Below are 24,599 nucleotides of genomic sequence, written 5' to 3'. Positions count from 1 at the left end.
GCTTTTACATGAACTTTCCAACAAGGTCTCGGCGTGGAAGCGGGACTACTTCGGGGTGCGAAGTGTACTGGGGTGGCCATTTCAAACCGGGTGGGGGATGGCCGCCCCTGACTCCGGTGTTACGCTCGATAAAGAGACGGTGAAGGGCCTCCGACAATGGGCATGAATTGGGATAAAATGCCATCATTATCTGTCGGAGGCCAAGCTTATTGAGGCCGGTTTGAGTTCGGGTAGGTTCCTTACTCAGATTTGTCTTTTGTTTTGCTTTGTTCTTTCATTTTTTCCTGATGTCGAGCTCATTTTGCAGGTGTGATGGACTTAAAGAGGACTCGTGGTGGGCACCTGTTTCACGGCATGAAGAGGAGGAAGCGAGTCACCAAACGAACTCGTGCCGAGCTGCCCCGAGACGCGGAGCTCGAAGTACCAGACTACCCGTCTGTCGATCCGCCCAGGGAGCCCGAGATGGCCCCTCCAGTCCATGAAGCGGCAGGGGCCCCTTATGCCGAGGCTACTTACACAGGGGCTCCTGCATACTCTGAGTCCGCTTACACGCGAGCTGGTCCCTCAGGCTCGGGGGCCTAAGGCGAGTTCAGGAGCGTGTTGTCACCGAACCACGCTCTGCAGAAGAGTAGGGAGGCCATCTATCCTGAGGAGGTCGCAGCATGGTCCGAGCTTCCTTTGAACTGGGTAGCTTGTCGTGCTGCCACTCATGCCATGGTGGTAAGTCAGATTTCTTGTCGGGCTCTTTGCTTTTATCCTTCTTGCTGTCATTATTTTGATCATTTTGTTCTTCCCTTTTGGTAGGTGAATTCTTCTATCCATGCCTTGGCGGCCCAGGTGGAAAGGAGCTCGAGGCAGGCGCGATCTGCCGAAGAGGCTTTTCGGGATGTCGAGGCGGCTTCCCGAGCTGCTGAGGCGGCTGCTCGCGCTGCACAGGCCAGGCAGGCGAGGTCTCAGAGAGATGCTGAGGCCATGGGAGTTGTGGTGAAGCATATGGTGGACCTAAGGCTGGACTTGTTGCATCAGGTTGAATATCTTCAAGAGGATATCAGGGAGAGGACACAGATCTTTTCTCAAGGCATTGAGGACACCAAGAAGAAGGCCATCGATGAGTACATCGCTTCGCCGCGCTTTGATGACCTGATGGTGGACTCGTACAGAAAGGGCTTTAAACTAAGGCGGTGGATGATCCAGAATACATACACTGAGCTTGATATTAGTGCGATATCCACTTCGCGCATTACTCAGAAGATGGCCGACGCTGCTGATGGTGAGCCGGATTCCGAGGGCGAGGTAGGACCTTCAGGTGTTGTTGAAGTGCCTTCTGGTGAAGAATAAGTACCTCCAGGCCTGTGAGCTCGATATGTATTTTTTTTCGAAATGTACACTCCCTTATTTTGAAATGGAATGACTTTCTTTTGGTTAAGTGTTGGTTGTTCTTTCTCCCGAACTGACCGTATTTGCCGAACTGACCATATGCCCGACCTGTTTCTTGCCCGGGTTACTGCACTCGCGCGGCCTGTTTTGGTGTTGATACTTAGTCTCTGAGATGCCGATGTCCCTATTAGTTCGTTGTCTCCACTTCGCTTGAGCCTTTGGTTGACAATTTTTTCCTTTGCTTGCCTAGCCCTTAGGCTCTGGTAGCGATTTTGTCCACTTCGCTTGGTGGTCTATAGGCAGTATCGCCTTAAGTTGACGATGTTCCACGCTCGGGGTACTTGTTTTCCCTCTAAGGTTTCGAGCTCATATTCTCCCCCGAGAGCTCCTTTTACTCTGTAGGGCCCTTCCCAATTTGGTCCAAGTTTTCCCACGCCGGGTTCGGGTACCATGATCTTACGGAGAACCAGGTCGCCGACGCGAAAGCTCCGCTTCTTTACTCTGGCATTGTAGTACCGAGCTACTTTTTGCTGGTAGGTTGTTGTTCGGATGTGCGCGAGGTCTCTTATCTCATCCAGTAGGTCGAGGTTGGTACGTAACTCGTCTCCGTTTGTCTGATCGTCATATGATTCTAGTCGCAGTGTAGGTATTTCGATCTCCGTCGGGATTACCACTTCAGTGCCGTAGGTGAGGTTAAAGGGGGTCTCTCCCGTGGCGGTTTTTTCCGTAGTTTGGTGAGCCCATAGAACACTTGGTAGCTCGTCCGCCCACAACCCTTTAGCTCGGTCTAGTCGTGCTTTCAGTCCGCAGATGATGGCTCTGTTCATTACTTCTGTCTGACCGTTTGCCTGCGGGTGTGTGACCGATGTGAAGTTCTGACGAATTCCCATATCTTGGCACCATTCTTGGAACTTGATATCCTCGAACTGCTTGCCGTTGCCGTTGATATCCTCGGGCTGTAACTGTTGCCAGATGTTCGGCTTCTATCCACTTTGTGAAGTAATCTACCGCCACCACTAGGAACTTTCTCCCACGGTTCTCATGGTGTTGTGACTCATGCTGGCTAACCAGGATAGGGCATCGGCCTCAGTGTTCTCTGACCTCGGTATTTGCTTGATGAAGTGTGATTGGAAGTTGAGCAGAGCCTTCTTTACTTTTGCCAAGTAGGCGATCATAGTCAGCTCGCGTGCTTCGTATTCGCCCGTAACTTGGTTGACTACAAGCTGGGAATCGCTGCAGATAACTATGTGTTTTTCCCTTACTTTTTGCGCTAGGTATAGTCCGGCTATCAGTGCCTCATACTCCGCCTCGTTGTTGGATGCTGCGAACTCAAAGCGTAGTGCATATTCCAATTTCGTGCCACCTGGGCCGCGTAGTACTATTCCAGCCCCACTGCCCTGTTGGTTCGAGGAGCCATCTACGTGAAGGATCTAGGGCTCCTCATCCCAGTTCGCGTTTGTCCTAACTAGGAGAGATGCCATGCTGGCTGCTACTTCACGGGGTTCAGAATCTATTGGCTTGGGAGCTCCGTGCTCACCCGAACTGGGGATCTCGGGCTCGACCGGCCTGGGGATGGCCTTTAGCCTCTAAACCTCTTTTACTTTTCTAGGTGGTATCATATCTAGGATGGCCTTTATCTTGTCCGGGTTGGCCTCGATACCGCGCCGGTTGACAATGTACCCTAAGAACTTACCCGAGGTGACACCGAAGACACACTTGTTTGGGTTCAGTTTCATGTTAAATCGACGTAGAATTTGGAAGACAAAATCTAAGTCTTGTATTAATTCCTGTGAAAACTACGTCTTGACGACCATGTCGTCTACATAACATTCTATTTTCGTGCCAATTAAGAGCCGAAACAGCCTATTTACAAGTCTTTGGAAGGTCGCCCCAACATTTTTCAATCCGAAGGGCATGACCTTGTAGCAGTACATGCCGAACTCGGTTATGAAGTTGGTTTTTTCCTCATCGGACTGGTCCATCCTAATTTGGTTGTAGCCCAAGTAGGCGTCCAAGAAGCTTAGCAACTCATGTCCCGAGGTTGCGTCCACTAGGTGGTCAATTCTGGGGAGGGGGAAGCAATCTTTCGGGCAAGCTCGGTTTAGGTCGGTATAGTCAACGCACATGCGCCACTTGCCGTTTGCCTTTTTCACCAGCACTGGGTTGGCTACCTAGTTCGGGTAATGAACTTCCCTTATGAAGTCTGCTGCGAGGAGCTTTTCGACCTCCTCATCGACCGCCCTCCAGCGCTTTGGGGCTAAGTTGTGTTTCTTCTGTCTAATGGGTCTGACTACAGGGTCAGTATTAAGTTTGTGAGTTATAAGGCTGGGGTCAATACCAGGCATATTGGCCGCAAACCATGCAAAAATATCTAAATTTTGAAGTAAAAAACTCACCAGTTCGGTTCATAGAGGTTCCTTGACGGAAGCACCGATCTGTAGCGTGCGAGCTGGGTCTGTAGTCGACGTCGGGATTGTGACCGTTTCCTCTGTGGGCGAAGCTCATTCCTCGCCTTGCTCCGTAGGCCGCTCCAGTTCAAGGTCGTCGACCGCCTTGGTTTTTCCCTTCAGGGCGGCAACATAACACTTGTGGGACTCAAGCTGGTTGCCCCGCACTACCCCCACACCGAAGTCTGTAGGGAACTTCATTGTCAAATAGTAGGTGGAGACCACTACCCGCAGGATATGCGTAATTGGCTGCCCTATTATGGCATTGTATGGGGAGGGGATCGCAACCACCAGGAAATCGTGGTTGAGTCTAACTGCACAAGGCCATGTGCCGACTTCCACAGGTACTGTTATTTTCCCGAGGGGCCTGACTTCCTCTCCGCTGAAGCCCACCAGAGGAGTGTTCGCGGGCTTCAGCTCACTTCTCTGCAACTATAGCTAGTCAAATGCGGACTTGAAGAGGATGTCTGCCAAGTTGCCCGAGTCCACGAGTATGTGCCTGACCTCGAAGTCGCTGATCCTTAGTTTTATGACAAGTGCGTCATCGTGGGGGTAGTGGACCCCTCATGCATCGTCTTTCGTGAAGAAGATCAGTTCTTCAGTCTTTGGCCTCTTTGGAATGTTCTGTTCTTCTCGGGCTGCTTTGCGAATTGACGTTTGGGCCGCTGCCGAAGTACACCCTGCTCCCACCGAACCTCCACTATCACATGGATGGTTCCCCGAACTGGCCTCTCTTCCGGAGGCTGTCGTTGCAACGGTTTGGCTGGCCTGCTACTGGATTCGGGGGCATTCTTTCCGTGCTCCCCTTGTCGACCTGCCTTATTGTTATTATTATTATTATGCTGTATAAAATTTCTCAAGTATCCGCAACGGATGAGTCCCTCTATCTCGTCTCGGAGATTATTACACTGTTCGGTACTTTGATCGTGATCTCTATGGAAACTACAGCACAAGCTTTTATTTCTCTCGTTTGGCTTTCCCTTTAGGTGAGGTGGCCATTTTACGTATGGGGCGTCTTTGATTGTCATCAAGATCTCGGTCTGCCTCATGTTTAACAGTGTGTAGTCCGTCCGAACTACTAAGGGAGCTCGAAACGGCTGGCTCGGCTTCGGCTCCCGGGCCAGGTTTTTTCTTTTGTCGACTGGGTTGGAGGGCTCACCTTCCCTCTTTCTTTTCTCGATCCCGCTTTTGGTCCTTTGGTTGATCTCTTCCTCTGTTCTCATGAACTTATCCGTGAGCTTGAGGAATTCGGCCACGGTTGCGGGCTGGTTAGCTACCATGTGCCATTTGAACTCCTTGTGGGTTACTCCTCTCTTGGCCGCTGCGAGCTGCACTGCGGGGTCTAATTGCGGTATCTGCAAGCACGTGTCATTGAACCGCTTGATGTAGCCCCGAATGGACTCTCCTTCCCTCTGGACTACTACGAAGATGCTTTCTTCGGTTCTGGGGCACCGCTTGCTGGTGACAAAGTGTGCGGTGAAGACCTGCACGAACTAGGCCCAACATCTTATCGACCCGAGGGCCAGGTTCCTGTACCAAGTCCGGGCTACCCCCTGAAGGTGGTGGTGAAGGCCACACACATGCACGATTCACTGGCCCTAGCTAGGTGCATTTGGGACTGGAAAGCTTGAAGTCTCTGGGCATGGGGACTGCTAGGAGTTCTGATGCGAGGGGGGAAGGAACTAAGAGAATTGGGGCAGCTTTTACCTCATCCAAGCTCGTCTCTTCTTTACCTCTGAGCTCGGGCAGGACACGGGTGGCAGTTCAGCATCTTCGTCGGCGCCTTCGTTGCTGAGTGGGCTTGGTGCTGGCGTTGCTGGCCTCTGTGTTGCCGAGCTCGATGGGCTCGAGCTGTTGGTAGTCTGCCGCCAAGACGCTGAACTGATTCTCTGTCAGCGGGAGCTCAGACTTGGAGTGTCGAGATACTGACTTGGCGGGCGAGGTGCCCGACTCGCCGGCGAGCTGTGAGGCGGGGGTGATCTTTCTTTCCCCTCGGCCCGGGGATGAGGCCTGGCTCTTGTGGGGGTTCTGAGGTTGGGAGGCCTCTCCTTGGTGACGGCGTCCACTATGAGGGGAGGGCTTAACCGGCTTTGGAGCAGGGTGCCGAGGTGGAAGCAGTGGTTGGTTCAGAGGCAGTTGGGGGAACTGCTGCTGATAGTGATACTGGGAGATGTGGTGCAGTACTTGGTGCTGCTGGAGCTGATGTTGCTGGAATTGTTGCATTTGGGCTTGCATTGCCCGCATGCATTGCATCAGGTTGTCCAACTGGTTCTGTCTGGTCACTAGGGGGACAGTAGTTGGTTCAGTAAAGGTTGTTTCGACAGGGAGAGGAAAGGGGATGTTCATGGCAGGAAGGTTTACGGGCGCCACTGCTTGTGGCGCATTCAGGTTGGGGATCCCATCCACCGGAAGGGGGATGGTGAACTGTCCGATGCACACCACGGGGACTTGAAGTTGTTCCCCGGTGGTGTTCATCTCCGTGCCACGTCCGGCGTTGCTGGAAGAAGCCATGAGTGTTGGGGTTTTTGGAGAAAGAGGTTATGAGAGTTTTAAAGGGAGGCTTTTAGAAGTGTTTCCCACAAACGGCGCCAATTGATGGTGCGCAATCTAGCCGGTCCTACCTGTCAACGACCTTGCCTCTGACTGGAGCAACAGGGGGGCCTGAAACGGAGAAGAAAGTAGGGAATCTCCGGGGAGGAACCCGGTGAGATCACTCCGAAGCTCAAGTTAGTATTCTCTCAAAGGCAAGATAAAACCAGATGGCGCAAAGTTCACATACCTTGTCCTCGGGGGGTAGAGAGCCTTTTATAACCACTTCGCGCACTCACTCCTAGGCTTCTGTCAGGTCGGGTATGATTACTTCTGAGCTTTTGCCAGTTCGGGTGTCATCACTTTTGCTGGGACAGAACCGCCACTGCTCTTTGTCGGAGTCGTCTCTGTAACTGGAGATGGCGGTGGCAGGTGGCCGTTGGAGTGTGGCTGTCAAGCGTCAGATCCCAAGTCAGTCAGGTGCATCGCCCCTGGATACGGACTCCTTCGGTGTCAGGTACGGTGTGGTTTGTTCAGTTCGGTGTCCTGGAGGCGAAGTGCTGGAGTGGTGTGCGAGGTGAAGTCTCTTGAGTTCGGACAGAGGTGTGGCCCGAACTGCCGTGGGACAGGCCAGTTCGACTTGTTGCCCTTTGTGTTTGTAAGGCTCGGGGCCTAAGGGAGAGCTCGAGCTCCTTACTGGGAGTTTGGGCTCCTTGCAGGGAGTTCGGACCGCTGGTTCCTCCTTTTGGAGCTCGCGCCTTGGCGAGCTGTTGTGCCGAGCTGTTGCCTTTGCCACGTGTTGAGTGGTTACGAGGTCAAGCCAAATCTTCCTTCATCAAAGATGATTTATATGGGTCATTGAAGACCTGTTTTCACCCAACCCGAACAACATGCTGGTCCTGTATGATATATGGAACCCATGTTAAGTATGATACCATAATAAAGTTTGTATTAGTGATAAATAAATATATATAAGGTTAGCTATATATTTGGTTAATAATACTATTATCAAAATAAGACCCATACTTCATTCAAAATTTTGTAGATTAATAATCAATTAAAAATAATAAATATCAATCATCCAATTAAAAGTTCTAACAGAAATTAATAATTTTTGGATTGGACTTGGACCAGTACAATTGGGAATTATACAAGTTTTAATATTTCTTAACAAAGCTCCTTCTATTATATTATATTTTGAAAATAATAAAAATAACAAATATTTTTTAGAATAAATTTTAACTTAAAAATTAAAATTAATAGAATTTCATCTAAAAATTAGTAAAATTCATTTCATTTCTATTTAAAATAATTAAAATTTATAAAAATTATTAAATAAAGATACATTTAATGGAGTTTATGTAAAGACATATAAATTTTAAAAAAAAATGATGTTTGGGTTGGATTTGAACCAACTTGGTCCAATTGAAAATGCCAAATTTTTCCCATGCAGTTTGGGGGTTGGGAAGCAATGTAAAAAGAGAGAATAAGCTGATGCGGACAATTGCATTTTAAGTATGTAGAATAAAATATAGGTTTTCTCGTTTTTGATATAAACAATTTCTAGATTTTTAAAATATGTTGGTGAACTTAGTAAAGATATACTATTGAAAATTTTTCATCTCTAGTAAAATGTCCAATTGTATCAAACATTTTTAGGCTGCATAAGAGAATTTGCCCATATATATATATATATATATATATATATATATATATATATATATTAGTGATATCTATAATTAATAAGATTGTTGACGTTGATCCCCAAACCCTTTTAAGAAAGGAACAAGGTCACTCATCCATTTGCATCTTCTAATCTATCTACACCCCCAAACAAAGGGAGCAAGGTCACGTACTGCTACAGTGGTGGACAGAGTGTATAGTTAATTAGTGGTGGCGATGCACATGCCTGCGTTGCTGGCTTAGGCCAGCTTGGTCACATGGTGGCAAGATGAGCTATGCTACTATTTCACTTTACAAGGACTCCTTAGCCAGTCGGTCAGTCAGTCACTATTCCCCAACTATGCTACTATTAAGCAAGATTAAAATAGACTACTGCCCTTCGCTTTCGGGAAGTAAATTCGCATGGGCGTCTCACAGCACATCCCAACTGTATATTGGGAATATCTATTCTAATAAGTGTATTTATTCATGTTTTTTTTTTAAATAAGATAATGATGGTTTCATTATTGAAAGAGACAATTTTATCCTAATAAAATGTTGACAATTACCCACTTGGGAGACCAACTTTTGTCATCTCAAAATCCAAATAACTAAGGGCCCTAATTCGCATCAGTGTGGTTTTTTTTTTTTTTTTTTTCTGCTGCACACCATCTTGTTCATGGTTGCAGTTGGAGCCATCTCTGTGGGTGCTTGGTTGGAGAATATCAAGTTCATTTACAAAAGAATCAGTGATGTTTAAGAGTTTGAAGAGTATGGTAGAAATAATGTTAGTGATGCAATTTCTTCTTCAAAAAAAAACTATTCAACTGTCACAACATTGTTGGTTTTACATATTATTGCCATAAACATATTCACAGGGATGTCAGAAATCAATTTGAAATATCACCTCCAATTCATCACTCCACTGTTTTTTCTCAAAACTGGGGATTTTCATACCATTTGATTCCTCCAACCAAACATCCCCTCTGCTTCTCCATTTCCCTCTTTCTGTGTCTCTGGGTGTGGAGGTAAACAAGAGGCCAGGATCCTGAAAAAAAAAAAAAAGATTCCCGAACAGCTGTGGTTGTACCTCTGGCAGATATCTTCATAATTGGAAGGTTAAATAGATGGCTTAAAGAAATGATTCCGACATGCTTTTAGATCAAAAGAGCGAAAAAAGCAAAATGTAGCTCAAACTATGTCTCAGTAAGTAGTACACAAGACACAAAGCAAGCAATTTGGCAACACTAATCATGATGAATCCGTCATCAAACCTACATATAATTCAGAGGATTTGGTAGTTGATTCATATATATAAATAGAGGCCAATCTCTTTCCACCCTCGGCTATACACTTTAATGGCGTGCCACCTAATAACTCTATAATATAATCCCCACTTAATTAAGTTCTAAGAAAAGGATAATTAACCCCCCTCTTCAATTAAATTAAGAAATAAAACATGTTTCCAATTGCCCAAATGGTCTCCCTCAGGCCTCATCCCTTTCTGAGTCTCACACTTTGGTGATAAGAACAACTAATAAAGAAATGTTGAATCCGATTCTTAGGAAACAAAACATGATCAGTGCCTACGTCTGCACCAAACCCACTTGCGCTAATTGCAAATAAATGATTAGCAGCACAATACGCCACCCCATTCCCACTCTTCACTTCCCACTTCAATGGTTTCTCTACGGCGCCTGTCGATGTTAAGAATGCAGGGTTCCCGGAAAATTGCCAAGAAGCAGAGGAATCAGCTCAGTGGGTGTCGAGCTCTCTGTTGCAGTTGTCGGCTTAGTGTGTCTTCTGAATCTTCAGAGGAGGTTGAAGGTTTCAATTCTAATAGGTTCGGCGTAGAGGACGCCATGGTTCAGGAGAAACTTGAGCAGATGATGATGATGAGGGAGAGAGTGGAAGCAATAAGAAGCGAGAGGAGGAAGAAGAGATCAAGGTTTGATGGATCCAAATGCATTATAATGGTGGCCATGGACAAATACTCTGAAGAGCCCAGAGAGGACTTCAGAGAGTCTATGGTGGAAATGATAGTAAGGAATCAGATGGAGGATCCCAAGGAGCTCCGTTGCCTCTTGAATTGCTACATGTCGATGAACTCGGAGGAATATCGACCAGTCATACTCGAGGTTTTCCATCAAGTTTGCACCGATCTTTTCTTGTGTTCCGAGTGACGATGAAATGGAAATCTTTGAGATTAATGCATGCATGCATGCATGGCTCTTGCTTAGCTTTTATATTTATGATTTTTATGGTGATTAATTTGTACATGGGGATGATAATTTGTTTAAATTATCATGTTTTTAGGCTTTTAACCCTGTTCTCTTTTCGTAACTTATTTATCCGGATAAATGCATTTATCTATGTTCTTTTATTTCCCAGGTAAATAAGGTCGTGACCATTTTAGTCATAAAAATCTATTATTAAAAGAAGTATTTTTGTCTCATTCAAGTGTTTAACTTTTTCTTCATATAAGAAAGTTATTTATCAACGTAGGAGATAGATATCACTTTCTTAGGTAAGTGATACATAAGAAAATAAACTTTCCTTAGTCCCCACATAAAATTGAAAAAAGAACATGGGATACTTGGCTATTGAGAACTAAAATCCCGTTGACCAACTTTCCAGCATTGAGTCTGACAGTCATACAAAATTATCAATTTATGTTGGCAATACAGCTTACATTACATTATGGACCTGGGCCTCACCACCTTATTTCCAGCATTGAGTTAGTCAGAATTGGATTTGAGCCCAAGCCCAATGCAATAGGAGTTCATGTGAGGCCTGCATCATTTCAACTTTTCAAGGCTTGGTCTTAGCTACTGGTCGGTGACAATCATACATATACATGCCATCGGATGGTTGAATGATGTTGCACAAAGCACAAATGATGCCGAGACTTGGGACTCGGACATGGAATTAAACAAATCTGTAGGTGCCACAGGTGCAATTGGGGCTTGGCCTACATCAAGGTGTGCCATGGTCTTCCACCAATTCATGATTCGTCTTGAAAATCACAGTTTGTAAATTTTCAGGTCTAAACCCAAGTTTTTGTGTGCAAGCCCGGCCTGGCCTAGGCCCACATCAAGCCTGTAAAATTTTGGGCCAGGCTTAGGTCCAATACTTCAAACCTGATCTGCAATATAATATATATATACTTTGAATATATATTATAATATTATATTATATATGTTTTATATATAAGTATATTTTATTTTAAATTCTAAATATTTATTATTTTATATAAGATATAAAAATTTTAAGTTTTAACATATAAATAAATATTAATTAATTGACCCATGTCAATACATGTATAAACACTTGAGCCAACTCAAGTATGTATATTGTCCTCCTAGGCAAGGCCATCATTCTCATTGCCTAAGCAATGTGGAAGGACTTGGAAAAACACTCAATGGTAGCACTTAGTATTTTAGTGTTGTTCCAAGTCCTACATTGCTCAAGAATGGGTATGGAGGTCTTGCCTTCATCTATATCTATATCTATACTATACTACTATAAAAAGTACGAATAACCTCTAACATTTATGGAATTTTTCTTAACTAAAATATACCCTTTTATTGAAATATGACCCCTCTATTGTGAGGGTAGAAAATGCAATTTGAATGCTATTATTAAATGCATTCAATTCCCCCTCGTTAAGTCACACATTTAAGGTATTAACTCTTATTCAACCTCATTAAATCATATATTTAAAACATCTTTATTTATTCAAATCACTAAATTCCACTAACTAAATCCATACATAATAAATTAATAATTCAAATAACATAAAAACTTATACTTTTAAAATATACATGAAAAAATAGTGTTTTTTTGAGTCAAATGGATTAACTCATGTTGCCATAATTAAATAATAAAAAATGCAAAAAAATATAGAAATTAACAAAAATTTTGGAATATTTTTAGCATCATATATTTGACATATTAAACAATAATAAGTATGATAAATAAGAAATATTTTTATCAATGATGGAAATAGAATATAAAATTTCAAACCAATTTGAAATAAAACTATTTTCCTATTCTCTTTCATTAAATCTCATATCTAATTTATATTCTCACATTAAATCCTATATTGAAGATATATTTTTCCCATCATCAATTCCACTAATTAAACCCAGAACATTAATTTTATTACTGTAAAAATAAATATTTTGAAAAACTATTTGAAAACAAAACCATTTTCTTTCCCTCTCAGTGGTGAGTAAGGAATTCAACCATTTGGGTTAAATGGGTTAATCAATAATGCCATAATTTAATAATAAAAAATTATAAAATATAGAAAAACAAAAAGAACTAAGCATATCTCTAATAATGTATACTCATTATACTAAACAAAAATATGTATGAAATATAAGAAATATTTTTATTGACGACCATGTCGTCTACATAGCATTCTACTTTTCTGCCAATTAATGGCGCAAACAACTTATTCTCAAGTCTTTGGAAGGTTGTCCCTGCGTTTTTCAACCCAAAGGGCATAACCTTGTAACAGTATAGACCGAACTCCGTGATGAAAGCAGTCTTTTTTTCGTCCGCCAGGTCCATCTTGATTTGGCTATAGCCCGAATAGGCGTCCAAGAAACTTAGCAACTCGTGCCCTGAGGTCGTGTCCACCAAGCGGTCAATTCTGGGGAGCGGGAGACAGTCTTTTGGGCAAGTCCGGTGCAGGTCGGTGTAGTCGACGCACATGTGCTACTTGCCGTTGGCCTTCTTTACTAGGACGGGGTTGGCCACCCAGCTAGGGTAGTGGACTTCTTTTATGAAGTCAACTGCGAGGAGCTTCTCGACCTCCTCGTCGATCGCTTTCCACCGCTCCGAGGCTAGGTTGTGTTTCTTCTGTCTAACAGGCCTAACTATAGGATCAGTATTCAGCTAGTGATTTTTAAGGTCGGGGTCTATACCGGGCATCTCTACCGTGGACCATGCAAAAATGTCTCAATTTTGAAGTAAGAAGCTTACCAGTTTGGATCGTAGAGGTTTCTGGACGGAAGCACCGATCTAAAGCGTCCGAGCTGGGTCGGTTGCCGAGGTCGGGATTGCGATTGTTTCTTCCGTGGGCGCTGCTCGTTTTTCGCCTTGCTCCGTAGGCCGCTCCAGTTCGAGGTCGTCGACCACCTTGGTCTTTCCCTTCAGGGCGGCGACATAGCACTTGCGGGACTCGAGCTGGTCGCCCCGTGCTACTCCCACACCGAAGTCTGTTGGGAACTTCATAGGCAAATGGTAGGTGAAAACCACCGCCCGTAGGACATGGGTGATTAGCCGGCCTATTATGGCATTGTAAGGGGAGGGGGTCGCGACCACTAGGAAGTCATGGTTGAATCTGGCTACGCAAGGCCATGTGTCGACTTCCACAGGTACTGTTATTTTCCCAAGGGGCCGGACTTCTTCTCAGCTGAAGCCCACCAAAGGAGTGTTTGTGGGCTTCAAGTCACTTCTCTACAACTGAAGCTGGTCGAATGCAGCTTTGAAGAGGATGTCGGCTGAACTGCCTGAGTCAACGAGTACGCGCTTGACCTCGAAGTCGTGTATTCTCATCTTTACCATGAGTGCATCATCATGGGGGTAGTGGACCCCTCGCTCATCGTCTTCTGTGAAGAAAATTGGCTCCTCTGTCCTCGGCCGCTTTGGAGGATTCTGTTATTCTTGGGCAGCCTCACGAACTGACGTCCGAGCTGCTGTTGAAGTACAACCCGCAACGATTGAACCTCCCACTATCATGTGGATGGTCCCCCGAACCGGCCTCTCCTCCGGAGGCTGCCTCAGCGGCTGTTCGGCCGGCCTGCTGCTGGACTCGGGAGCATCTCTACCGTGCTCCCCTTGCCAACCTATTTTATTACTACTATTATTATTATTTTGTACAAAGTTTCTCAAATATCCACGACGGATGAACTTCTCTATCTTGTCGCGAAGGTTTTTACAACTCTCGGTATTGTGACCGTGATCTCTGTGAAAACTGCAATACAAATTCTTATTTTTCTCATTGGGATTCCCCCTCAGACGGGGTGGCCACTTCACATACGGGGCATCCTTGATCGCCATTAGGATTTCGGCCCGCTTCGCGTTTAGTGGGGTGTAATCAGCTCAGTCCGCTAAGGAGATCGGAACGACTAACCCGGCTTTTCCCCCCGACTTGCATCTTTTTTCTTTCGACTGTCCCCTTGGCTGGAAGGCTCTCCTTCCCTTTTCCTCTTCTCGAGTGCGCCCTCGCCCTTCTGGTTGATCTCTTCCACCGTGGCTATAAACCTGTCCGCGAGCTTAAGAAACTCGGTTATGGTTGCCGGTTGGTTGACGACCATGTGCCATTTGAAATCTTTATGCGTCACGCCTTTCTTGGCTGCTGCGAGGCGCACGGTGGGGTCCAGGCACGGTATCTGCATGCACACATTGTTGAACCGCTTGATATATCCCCAGATGGACTCCCCCTCTCTCTGCACTATGTTGAGGAGGCTTTCTTCAGTTCGTGGGCACCGCTTGCTGGTGACGAAGTGGGACGTGAAGGCTTGCACGAACTGCGCCCAACTTCTTATCAACCAAGGTGCCAAGTTCCGGTACCATGTACGGGCTACTCCTCTGAAAGTGGTGGAGAAGGCCACGCACATGCACGACTCACTAGCTCTTGCCAGGTGCATCTGCAACTGGAAGGCATCTACGTGATCATTCGGGTCAAACGACCCGTCATACTTGTCAAGAGGGGGGAGCTTGAAGTCTTTAGGCATTGGGACTGCCAGGAGTTCGGAAGACAGGGGAGATGGAACTGAGAGGAGGGAAGCTTTGACTTTGGCCGAGCTTACCTCTTCTTTGCCCCCGAGCTCGGGCAAATCGCGGGTGACAGATCGGCGAGCTTGGCGGCGGCGTCTCTGCTTCTTGGTGGGCTCGGCATTTGTGCTACTCACCTTTGTGCTGTCCAGAATGGTTTGTGCAGGAAGTAGCTCGGGCCGCTGGTGATGGCTGCAGACAGAGGGATCTTGCTTGGAATCTGTAGCCAGGATCTCAAACCGGTTCTCAAGGAGCGGGGTTTCAAACTTCGACTGCCGAGGTGATGTAGACCTGGCGTGCTGGGGTCTTCCCGACCTTACCACCCACGGCGAGATCGGGGTAGCCGGTCTCTCTTGTCTGCCGCGGGAGGAGGCCTGGCTTTTAGGAGGGTTTTGGGGGGCTTCTCCTTGGCAAGAGGGGCATTCGTCCTAGCGGCAAGACCTAGCTCGCTGTGAGGCTGGGTGCCGAGGCGAGAGCTGCGGCTGCTGAAGCTGAGGTTGAGGCAGCTGGGGGAACTGCTGCTGGTTGTGGTACTGGGAGACGTGGTGCAGCACTTGCTGCTGGTAGAGCTAGTGTTGCTGGAGCTGCTGCACTTGGGCTTGCATGGCCCGCATGCATTGCATCAGGTCGTCGAGCTGGCTCTGGCTGGTCGCCAGAGGAATGACAGTCAGTTCAGCAAAGGTTGTTTCTACAGAGGAAGGAAGGGGAACATCCACAGGCGTCGTTGCTTGTGGCACGTTCAGGCTGGGGACTCTGTCCACCGAGAGAGGAATGGTGAACTGCCCTATGCAGACCGCGGGAACCTGGGGTTGTTCCCTGGAGTTATCCATCTCCATGCTTCGTCCAACATTACTTGAGGAAGCCATGAGTGTTGAGTTTTTTCAAGGAAGAAAGGACTGTGAAGGTTTAGACAAAGGCCTTTTGAAGCGTTTCCCACAGACGACACCAAATGATGTAGCGCAATTCGGTCACTCCTAGCTAGCACTCACGTGGCTCCTGGAAGGTACCTGAGATGAAGAAGAAGAAGAAGAAATCCTGGGGCCTTGTCCGGCAAGAATGCTTCGATGCTTAAGTTAGTACTCTGTAGGAGAAGCAAAGAGAAAGCGAAGGCTAAGAGTGCTGATAGCGTGTTACCACTATACTCGAGAGATTAGAAGTCTCCAGCAGAAGTTTCTCTTCTGCCCTAAGGGCTTTTATAAGGGGGTTCACGTCAGGTCGGGCATAACTGCCACTAGGCTCCTGCGACAGCCGTTACCTGCCAAGGCTGCGCAGGTGGCCGTTGTGACGTACTTCTCGCCCGGGTGAGTGACACGTCTCCAAAGTGACAGGCACGCCTCTGCCTGGTGAGAGACATGGGCGCAGACTGTCGAAAGGACAGGGACTGCGCCATTAGTAAGGGACGTGGCGCAGTGCGATTGGTACCTGTCAAATAAAAGCTTCTGGAGGAGTGCTCACGCGACTCATTTGCGAGCTACTTTGTAGCAAGCTCGGAATACTTCAGGATTACCCTTAATAGAATTGGTCCTCGGGATGACTTGTCTGCTTGGGAGTTCGGGCGAGCTAGTTCCCCTAGCTCGCGAGCTAAAGTTGCCTCGGAGTATCCCTTCAAAGGTAGCTCAGGGAACCCGGAGCTCGCGTTGTGGCGAGCTCCTCCTTTCGTGAGCTACCATGTAGCGAGCTGCTTTATGGGCCCGTCACTTGGTCGCACTAGGCTACAATGTTGAGCTGTCGCTCGTGCTGAGTCAGTGTTCACGTGTTACCGTTTCATAGGTCGGGTCAAATCGTCCTCCATCAATAGCGAAATTATGTAAAAAATTTATAAAAAATCTTAAAAGTAGAAAAATAATTATAATAGAATTCATAATATCCATATTAATAATAGTTTAATATTTTACAAAATTAATAACAAATTATGTAATAATAGTACAATTATTATTTTATGGATTATTCAATTCAATAAATAATTAATATTTTGAGAATTTAAACAACAATGTTATTTAAATAACTAAATACAATTGTAAATAACTAATTTCACTTATATCAATTAATAATTATAGAAAATAAATATCAACAAAATTATATTTATTAGTAATAATTTTACATTCATTATATATTTATATATAATATAATTAATATTTATTTTAATTTTAGTAATTATTTATTGTTTTTATAAATATGCTTTCAATAATTATTTATAAACGCATTTTAATTTTTGCTATTTAATAGAAAATTATCAATAATTATTGGAGATTAAACAACTATTATTTAACTTTTGAAAATTAATTTATTGTATTTTTGTTATAAATTTATTTTTAGTAATTATATATTTTTTATAATTTATAGATCAATACATATTAGAGATTAAACTATTATTTAAGATTACACTATTTATTGACTAATTTAGCATATTTCTAGTATTTTTTATATTTTTTTAATTATTGTATTTTTATTATATATCTATTATATTTTCATTATAAACTTATTTTCAATGATTGTGCACGTTTTTTATAAATTTTCAACAATTATTGAAGATTAAACTATTGTTATTTATTAGAGATTAGACTATAAATTTAGTTGAAATTAGGATTGTTCAATGATTGGTTCAATTTAGTTGTAAGCTATTTTGCCAACCAAATTGATCTAGTCAAGTCCGTAGTTTGTCACTTGAAACTGATTGACCATTAGGAAAAGCACACCAACTCAGGTTGTATCAATTTGGGTCTATTTTCGGTTTAGTTTGTTTGTTCAAAAGATTTAAACTTAAAAGTTAACTTCAAATTTCATAAATTAAAATGATATTATAAAAAAAAAATAAATTACAAAAATTAAATCTATGATATAAAATATTTTAGACTAACAAATATGGGAATTTTCCTACTTTCCTGTATTACAAAATTAAATTTAAAATATAAAATATTAATATATATTTATTAAACCAAAGCCGATCTAAAATACTAGAAAACCGACCAACTCGGGTTAAGTTTGATTGGATTGTTTATTAAAAAGTTAAAATATAAAACAATTATATACTCTTATATATTTTCTATCGTTTAACTTTCGCTTAACAGCATGGGTCCCTGTCACCATGCCTCTCCTTGCTTCATTATTCCCACACCGCATTCTCTTTGACTTTCTCTCCTCTCCCCTTCCCACCACTCCCATTAAGCCATGTCACCCAACTACCTAAAAATATTCCTATAATCTCTCTGCTAAGGTATCTCATTTAAACCAATAGGAAAGTATCATGTTGCCCCACTCCTTAATCATTTCCTAAAATGCATCCCCTCAATCTATATCTACTCTCCCTCATTTAAAACATTCATATTAATTAATAAATAGTTAAATATGTTTAACATTTAATCCCATCCATATTCAATGAGTATTAAATAGTGTTATTACCAAAAGTTAATAAAATACGGTTAGTAAATTACCAAAAATTATATATTCTTATTAGAAAGGTTAGTAAATTATCAAAAATTAAATATTTTTATTAGTATGGTTAGTAAATTACCAAAAGTTAATAAATAATGTTATTAATTAACTAATTAAAAACAGTTTATAGAAATTGAAAACTCTTTAACTAATTTCTATAAAATTGAGAATTATATTTAACAATTACCAAAAAGTATAAAATTTTAGTTATTGTTATTATTATAATTAATAACCAAATACAAATGGGGGAACAAAATATTATAATGTTAGAAAATGAAATTATTAATTAATTTATATTGAAAAACAAAAGATATTTAGTGTAATTTTGTTACTAAACTACCAAATAAAAAAATATTTAATAACAATTTAAAAAAAATCAATAAATCCCCATAGTTACACAAATGTAATAAAATTTTCAAATATTTCCAGAAAACTACATTTACGTAAAATAACATTTTTGAAATTAAAAGATATAAATTATTAAGTTATTTAATGCATTATTAAAATGCATTAAATAATTATTGAAAGTTATTAGAATATTTTGGAAATTTTAGGAAAAATTATTACATTTGATAGATTTTGGAAAACCATTGAAAAATTATGTAATTTTCATTGCAAATTACTGAAAATTATTAAAGATAAATGACTATGGGAAATGAAAAACTATAGTTTGAACAAATAATTACACAAATTATTAAGATAAATTTGTATAATATTGGAAAAAAGGAAATTGTTGGTTAGTTTATATTAGAAATTATAAGATATTTTAGCCTAATTCTATAAGTAAACCATTTAAAAAGAAAATAAATTATTTAATAAAAATTTAAATAAATTTGAATAAAATTTCAAATTACACAAGTACAATAAATTTTTCAAATTTTTTTCATACAATTACATTTTTGAATTTTAAAGATAATTTAGTATACTTTTAGAAATTTACCATGTGATTGATACTCAATATATCCATTTGATCATTTGTATCATCAAATTGAATTTTGGGTTGACGAGGATAGTGTTTTCAAAACTGGATAAAACCAGATGGTTAGACCGAAAAATTTGGGAACCGGACATCATTTCACCTCAAAACCGCTTTTTGTCCAAAAACCGTTTATTTGGTTAGCGAACCGTTGACCTAAGTGGTCGAACCGTCAACTCGGACAACAATTTTTGGCATTTTTTTGTTTTTCTAATTTTTTATTTTTTTGTCAGAACGGGTCATCTGTTCGGACCGAACAGTCAAACTGTTCGACCCTAGAGTGATTCCCTACCCGGTCCAATTTTAAAAACCTTGGACGAGGAGTGGTTGCCTTGCCTTGAGCTTGGCTTGGTGTGCGGCATGGCCTAGCCCAAAGCTCAGCCCATGGACTAGCCCAACCCACGTCATGGAATGGGCCTGTGCGGGTTCAAGCCATGGGTCGTGTCGAACCAACCCCCAAATTATCCTAGAGGAGGGAGGCATGGCATGGGACACCTCGTGGGCCAGCACGGTACGACTCGCACTTTGTGTCGACCATATGCGGGTCATGTCGTGCTGATCCAGCACGACCCAATTTACACCTCTACTTGAACCCACCCAATACTGGGGATGAGGTAGGGAAACTCGAGGATTCTCCATCCTTGATGAGGAGTGGGGTGCCTTGCCCCTGAACTCGCCTGATATTGAGGAGTGGTTACCTTGCCCTGAACCTGTGTGACACTGGGGACGGGGCGAGGATGGGGCAGAGTGTCTTGACTATGGGGCAGGGAAAGGGATGGGGTGCCCTGCCCTGAACCCACCCCGTTGTCATTCCTATATAATTGTTAATTATTAGTGGAATTAATAAAAATGTTAGCTTTTGTAATTATTTTTATTTATTTAAAATAAATCAAAATTTCATTTAAAATAATAAAAAGAATAAAATTTATTAAAATTACTACAAATTATTAATAAAACTAAATTTATTAAAAAATATTTGTTCATATTCAATTAACAATAATTTTTTTTATAAATCAACATTAAATGAAAAATAATATTATTATTTTTATACATACATACATACATACATACATACATACATACATACATACATACATACATACATACATACATACATACATACATACATACATACATACACACATACATACACACACACACATACATTCACACATACATACATACATACATACATACATACATACATACATACATACATGCATACATACATACATACATACATATACTTTGTGTATAGTATATTTATTTATACTATTAAAAGTACCAATGAGGGTGTGAAACTTTCTTTTTTACTAAACTACCCTTATTTTTGAATTTAGTTCCTCTTTAATTTTGAGGGCTAATAATGTAATATCCTTTACAAATTTTCACCTTGTTCAATTCCCTCTCATTAAGCCTTATATTTAAGGAATTAATTCACATTCTCTCACATTAAATTTTGTATTTAAGGTGTTTTTTATTTAATATTTAAATCATTATCAAACAATTTTTAACAATATGAAACCCATGTTTTCTTAAGGATAAAATGCTAAAACCTCCCCCGATGTTTGGTAATTGAAATCACCTAACCTAAACTTTTTAACACAGTTGCAAGTAGACCCCTTCTCTTATAATTAGGGGTGCAAATGGATTGGATCATGATCTGATCTGATTTGAGATCCAATTCTATTTGGTCGAATTCGGTTTCAAAACATGGAACCGATCTGAAACCAAAAACATGTTATTGAATTTGGTTTTGGAAACATGTTTTCATTTGATTATTCAACATCATGTTCCGTATATCATATAATTTCTATATTATAAAATTTGTTTTATTTTAAAAACCAATATTTTGTTGGTTCCAAAAGCATGTATTGTTTTTTGAAAAAAAAAATCAGCTTGTTTTTCCCTATGAGAACAAAAATAGAGTTCAAGAACATTTTTTTTTTGTTTTGTTGATGTGGGCCATGTGACAATTCCTGAAACAAATGAAAACAAAAACACTCATGTTGTAAAACGCCCCTTAGTTTTTATTTTCAAAATGAATTATTAAAAATATAAAAGTCAAAATAAAAAACCCTCTTACGTTTTAGATGGACTGGATCAGGTTAAGGGCAAACCCAAGACCAACCCTAAATATGGACCCTAACCTATGCCTATATTGATTTCAAACCCAAACTTTCCAATGCAAACCAAGTCAAATTTCTTGTATACATACTATTATTGAAACCAATCAACACCCTGATTAGCTAATCCTAAGACTATATTTGGTTTCCCTTAACTTTTTGTTTCTGTTACTTGAATTTGGATTAACTGAGCACAATAGCCATTTCGTGGGCTATAGAACCAATGATAATGCTCCACACTAAGATAAAATACATGAGACCCACACTAAGATAAAGTACATTTACGTTTCTTAGAAGTTAGTTCTCATATAGAAGTGTAAATTGGGCCATGCTAGGCCGACATGGCTCAGCCAGCATGCGACCTATGCAAAATGCGGGCCGAGCCTGGTCATACTTCTCTCCCTTGGGATACTTTGGGGGGTCGGCCTGGCTTGGTCCACAACCCGAGCCTGTGCATGCCCATGCCATGCTACGGGCTAGGCTGGTCCGTGGGCTGAGCGTTGAGCCAGGTTGGGCCAAGCCATGTTTTTTAAAATTTTGAAAAAAAATGAAAAAAATAGACAAAAATTTAAAAAAGATCTTAAGATTTTATTTTATATGAATTTTGATGTATATAATTGTTTATATATACAATAATAAAATAAAATTATATATATTAATATAATATTATATATGTGTGCACGTATCTATGTATGTATGTATGTATGTATGTATTTATGGGCTGTGCTGGCATGTGAGCCTTGGGCAGCACAGTCCGCTCAGTCATGTTGTGCCGAATTAGCCCATAGACCTAAGGGAGAAGTACGGACAGGCCCATTACAGAAACCTGAATCCAGGCCAGCCCATACAGAATCTATAATAAGTTAAATTCAACTTTTGAAATTATAGGATAGATACCCACGCCAACTAAGCATCATGCTTTTCCCTATGCTTTTCTTGTGAGGTGGCAATCCAGTTTGCCATCACCGATCGACAACATTGACAACAATGTCCCCAAACCCCTTACCATCACCGATCTCTCTCCCGCCCTGATGCACGGCTCCCAGGTTAGCGTCGCTTATCAGGGCATCTCTGGAGCTTATAATGAAGCTACTACAGGCAAGGCCTCCCCCAAATGCCAGGTCATCCCTTGTGACCAATTCAAAGTGGCGTGGCATTTCAAGCAATGGAGCTCTGGATCGCCGATCAGGCCGTCTTGCCTGTCGAGAACTCGTTGGGGGTAGCATTCACTAGAATTACGACCTGCACCTCTGTCATCACCTCCACATCATGGGGGAAGTACAACTCCCCGTCCACCACTACCTGCTCGCCTTGCCCAGAGTGAAGGAGTACCTGAGCCGTGTCATTGCTACCCGCAAGCCCTCTCTCAGTGTGAGCTGACTCTGAATAAAATGGGTCTCAATGTGGTGCAAGAGGCGGTGGACGACATGGTGGGAGTAGCAGAGTTTGTGGCAACAAACAACCTGCGGAGCACGATGGCCATAGCGAGCGCGCGGGCGGTGGAGCTATACGGGCTAGAGGTGCTGGCGAACGGGATACAGGACGACTCAAGCAATGTGACCCAGTTTGTGATGCTGGCTTGAGAGCCGATAATCCCTCGGACGGACTGTCCATTCAAGACGAACATAGTGTTCGCCCACGATAAGGGGACGTCGGTGCTGTTTAAGGTGCTATCGGCGTTCGCATTTCGGTATATAAGCCTGATGAAGATCGAGAGCCAGCCGCACAGGAACTGCCCGATAAGGCTGGTGGACGACGCCAACATGGGGACGACAAAGCACTTTGAGTACATGTTCTACATGGACTCCGAGGCGTCGATGGTGGAGGTGAGAGCTCAGAATGCACTGGCCGAAGTGCAAAAGCATGATGCTTAATTGGCGTGGGAACCTGTCCTATAATTTCAAAAGTTGAATTTAACTGTTATTATAGATTCTGTATGGGCTGGCCTGGGATTCAGATTTCTGCAATAGGCCTGTCCGTACTTCTCCCTAGACCTAAAACCCGAGACCTGGTAACCCATACGATCATGTGGGGCGGGCTCAAAATTGTGCCAGGCCACGAGAAGCACGCCCCTATTTAAGCCTCTATTCCCATATATCCTCTTCTCATCTACCGAAAGATGTCATGTTATTACACTTAAATATTAGAAGTTGACCTTTTGACACTTAGTCGGTTTGTTCTTTTGTTTCCATCCATATACTTCTCATTCATCTTTAATGAATCGTTTATCGATAAGAGCAAACAATGTGATGGGAAGGGAAGAATATCTCATTGCAAAGATTGAATAAAACTTTCCCATTTGTGATCTTTTTCATGTTAATGCATAGACATTTGCAAGGAGTTCTCTCTTGTGTGAAAAGGAAACTATCAAATTGATTATATATTTGTATAATTATGAGATACTTATTTATGTCATTATATCAAAGCTCAGATTTTTGAAACCAAAATTTAAACCGAAAAATACACTGCACTTCACAGAAAAATTCTGAATTCTATTACAGACATACAACAATTTAAAATGTCAAACATTTCCACCCTAAATACTAATACCCGTCTATGTATTAGCATCAATTTCGAGCTAACACCTACTCCAATTGTACAATGGGACTAAGAATTCTGGGATGGGCTGAACAGTCATTCTCCCAAATTTAAATGGTTCGACTCTTTATTTCATTCAAGTTTCTTCTTTTGCTTTTGACATATATCCAACCAGACGTTTGAAATATTTTGAATTTGTTTCCTTTAGATATTTTCTACACCCAGCAGGCCAGCTAGTCTTAAATGTTCAAGTCAATGTGATCCCTCAATTATTTCTCAATATGGACTGATATCCAATCCAAAGCTCATGCAAATTTCCCCCACAGGAATACCTGCAGCAGAGCTTGTGAGCCACTCCTGTTGAAAACAGTGATGGCTTTAAATAGAGCTTATCCAGAGCTCAAGTGTCGAACCACACTCATTTCAGCATCTCTCAGTAATTATTGTTATTGTTGTAAATGTTACAACCTAAGCTCAATAAATATTGCACTCGATATGTTTGCAAAATGAATGCTGTGAGTGAGAAACTGTTGATGTATGATGTAACATTAAACTGCTTATATATGGTGCATTTCTTGATACCAATTAATACTGTGGGCAAGGATGAGCTACGTATCTGTGCATGTATAACAGATTCTCTCTCATGAGATCACCAGCGTTATGTTTTATCCAGTGGCAACGGGTGCATGTGAATTCCTTTCTCTACAGTATTCAGTGGGGATT

General features: G+C 42.1%; 1 pseudogene; it reads left to right on the top strand.

The window, feature by feature from the left end:
- The first annotated feature begins 9,727 nt into the window (after nucleotides 1–9,727).
- Nucleotides 9,728–23,401, top strand: LOC104594402 (arogenate dehydratase/prephenate dehydratase 6, chloroplastic pseudogene; annotated as a pseudogene).
- Nucleotides 23,402–24,599: the final 1,198 nt, after the last annotated feature.

This window comes from Nelumbo nucifera, chromosome 1, assembly GCF_055504915.1.
Source record: "Nelumbo nucifera cultivar China Antique chromosome 1, China Antique-T2T, whole genome shotgun sequence".
Taxonomy (NCBI): domain Eukaryota; kingdom Viridiplantae; phylum Streptophyta; class Magnoliopsida; order Proteales; family Nelumbonaceae; genus Nelumbo; species Nelumbo nucifera.
This window is presented reverse-complemented; position numbering and strand designations above follow the sequence as displayed.